Source organism: Scardinius erythrophthalmus, assembly GCF_964197995.2.
Source record: "Scardinius erythrophthalmus genome assembly, chromosome: 19".
Taxonomy (NCBI): domain Eukaryota; kingdom Metazoa; phylum Chordata; class Actinopteri; order Cypriniformes; family Leuciscidae; genus Scardinius; species Scardinius erythrophthalmus.
Window position 1 is genome coordinate 1,195,001 of NC_138239.1, and position 3,769 is coordinate 1,198,769.

The following is a 3,769-nucleotide window of genomic DNA, read 5'->3' on the forward strand; positions in this document are numbered from 1 at the left end:
TAGATGAGACTCTTATTCCTCGGCTGGATCGTGTCGAGACTTTGAAGCTGCACTGAAACTCACATCTGGACCTTCGACCCGTTGGACCCCATTGAAGACACTATATGGAGGAACATCCTGGAGTGTTTTCCTCAAAAACCTTCATTTCTTTCCGACTGAAGAAAGACAGACATGAACATCTCGGATGACGAGGCGGAGAGTAAATCATTAGGAGATTTTAATTCTGAAGTGAACGACTCCTTTAACTGTCAGGGCCCTATTTTAACGATCTGAAATGCAAGTGTCAAAGCGCAAGTAACTTAGTGGGCGGGTCTTGGCGCTGTTGCTATTTTCCCAGCGGGATAAATGACTCTCCGGCGCAAATCTAAAATGTGTTGGTCTGAAGTAGCTTCATTATTCATAGGTGTGGTTTGGGCGTAACGTGAAATAAACCAATCAGAGCGTCATCTCACATTCCCTTTAAGAGCAGACGCGCTTTTTCTAAAGCGGATTCCTATTATAACGGCGGATTTGTCAGGCGCGCGCCAGGAGCGGTTCACAGCCGAGGAGAGCAACACTCTCGTCAGGGACGTTGGGGATGGAGAAACACACCCAAATTAACTTCGGTTAAAAAGGCGTATGATAATTTGGGTAAATGTGTAAGCTAGATGTATGCTTTTATAATAAATTGTCTATCTATCTATCTATCTATCTATCTATCTATCTATCTATCTATCTATCTATCTATCTATCGTAATAATGTATGATTTGCAAAAATGAAAACTGCTGCTTCTGTGTAGATGAGAGAATCAAAGTGTATGCGCGTTGTGCACACGCTACATTGATTATGGCCAAGCATGCGCCCTTAAAATAGCATATGAATAACATGCGCAACGCGCCACTGACTTTAAACAATTTTTTCCTGGTTAGTTGCGCAATTGTTTTCTAAACCTGCAAAATAGCATGAAGGAACGTTTGCGCCGGAACACGCCTCCTTTTTTGCGCTGAACCGCCCAATGAGCGCAAGTTCATTCCCTAGTTTAGCGACGTGCGTCTGTGGAGGGAAAAGCGCACTTTGCGCGGGTGCAAAATAGGAATGATACATGCGTCAGTGTACAAAGTCAATTGCGCTGGGTGCAAGATAGGGCCCTCAGTGTCACTAAGTAAGTGTACATTTGTAATCTCATATGGTTTCTCATCAAACTCTAACTATGAATCGAATGATCTGAGCTGCTGCACATTCAAGCATAGATCTGGACATATCCACTCATACTGAAGTCTGAAATCACCTCGCATTCATCTATTGTGTGGTTAAAGACTCACAGTCATGAGAACAGAATGTAAACACAGAGTGAATCCACCGACCGCAGACTCGCTGTAACACCAAACACACACACAGCTACTGGAGTGCCTCAGGGCTCAGCGCTGGGACCGCTTCTCTTCTCCATGCACACGTCTTCACTGGGATCTGTCATTCAGAGACATGGCTTACACACAACTCTCATTCCTGCTCGCATCTCAGCCTGACACGCTTTTCTTGCTGGATGAAGAGCCATCATCTTCAACACAGAACTGCTCGTGATCTCAGCCAAACCAACACTACACCACAACTTCTCCATTCAGTTTCTTCCTAACCAGAATCAGGATTTCTCTATAGTAGTTTAGTCTGTGAGAAAGGTAAAGTAATTAGTGTTGTATACACACACACACACACACACACACACACACACACACAGGTATAAACTCCTGCCAAACATTTAAAAGTCTCCAGGTGAATTCCATCTGAATGACAGAAGAATTCAATCTCATAATGGAATAAATGTTTACAGACTCCAGTGATTGTGCAACACTCTTCAGTCTCGGCTCTTTCACACACACTTCACAAGAAAAGAACTTGTTTCTTGAAAAAAATAAACATATAACTTAAAATTTAACATTTAAAAAAAAAATACTTATCTTCTTTATCTAGTTGCCAAGTTTTTTCATTAAGTTGAACCTAATGTTATAAAACAAGTAAAACTAAAAAGTGTACAAATATAGACACAATTTTAAAAATGTCAAAAACACAAAACTAAATTACTAAAACATGACCTGAAATTAAAATAACAGAATTTTTTTTTTTTTTAAAGCAATTCACAATATGAACTAATGTCAAATAACCGTGAGCGTCTGAAGCTGCAGAATCAGGAACATGTGCTTCACATTTACATAACGCTGCATCATTTACAAGAGTCAGAATTAAATACGTTAATGTTTTACTGCATTTTTTATAGAATTAATTGTAATAATGATTACTTTAAATTGAAAGTCATTATATATATATATATATAAACACTGGAAAGTCTCAGTGTTTCCAAACATGTGGTTCATTATTTATCAATGAGTTTATGAGTTTCAGCATCATTTCTGCACCAATTCAACAGAACATGTACAAATTATAATACATACACACACACACACACACACACACACACACACACACACACACACACACACACATTCTCTCTCTCTCTCTCTCTCTCTCTCTCTCTCTCTCTCTCACACACACACAAACTCACAGACACAAACTCTCTCTCTCTCACACACACACACACACACACACACACACACACACACACACACACACACACACACACACACACACACACACAATAATGCTTTTCCTTTTACTTATTCCAGATCTGTTTCTGATATTTTCCACTCATCGCTACTGGGGTAAACTAGTCTAGAAGTGTTTACTAATAAATCAATTACATAATCATGATATTGATGTCATGTCTGCATAATTCTCTGCATGTGTGTGTTTTTTTCACAGCTAATTAAAGCCATGTATTATTTGGGTTATGTCTTGCTGTGCGATCATCATCATCTTCATCATCATATTCATCATCATCATCATCATCATCATCATAAGCGGTTAGTATAGACTCAGCCAACAAAAACATGTTCTAAGGTCGTTCCATCATGTGGGATTGCGGGACAAACCTCAGCCTGATCCGGGAACAGCGAACAGGATTCTTGTCATTCCGAGTTGGTGAGACTCCAACAAGTTCACAGTTGAGATTTCCCATGTGATCGATCGCTCTTGATGGTGTTGATTCTCTTCCATCACTGAGTCGGGAGGCCGGAAGTTTGTGTGTGACCATATAAGGAAACTTCCGGAAACTTCCCAGTCCTCAATCAACTGTGATCAGCTCAGAGGCTTCAGACATCAGAGAAGCCTTTATAGAGACACATAAACATTTTTTAAATTCTCATTAGTTATTATTTTTTTATGAGACAAAATTAAACAAACTACCTTGTAACCAATCATATCAACGTGTGATCGTCAACCAGTGGAACTCTGAGCTGAGTGAGTGAGTGGAGGCGGGGCTCATTTGCATATTCATAGACCCGCGCATACTAAATGAGGGAAGGGTGTCGAGTTACAGTCAAGATATTTTAAGACACAAAGACATTTTTTCAAGGAAAAAACGTTTAAATATATAATTTTGGTGATCAAAGATGAGTTTTAAGTGATAAAATGAATGACTACAGGGGGACTTTAATACATTATTTTTCTTTTATGCCAGTCTATGAAATGAATTAATAGTCTTAATAGAGACACCGTAAATATTTGTTTAAGTTCTCTTTTGTTAATATTACTATGAAACTAAATTAATTTTAGTGCATGAGTCACACTGGAGAAATAAACACCGTTCGCATCCACTTCCCCCTGAGGTCATGATATTGAGGAAAGGCCACATAAAACATGCATGAACACATCTGGAGGAGTGTCCATAAGCAAACG

General features: G+C 39.3%; 1 long non-coding RNA gene across 1 annotated transcript in view; it reads right to left on the reverse strand.

Annotated features, from left to right (window-relative positions):
- LOC308707525 overlaps window positions 1–3,099 on the reverse strand; it is a 20,805-nt gene extending 17,706 nt beyond the window's left edge. The window contains exon 1 of the long non-coding RNA XR_014032180.1: window positions 2,965–3,099. This is a non-coding gene — a long non-coding RNA (uncharacterized lncRNA). The remainder of the gene's footprint in view (window positions 1–2,964) is intronic.
- Window positions 3,100–3,769: the final 670 nt, after the last annotated feature.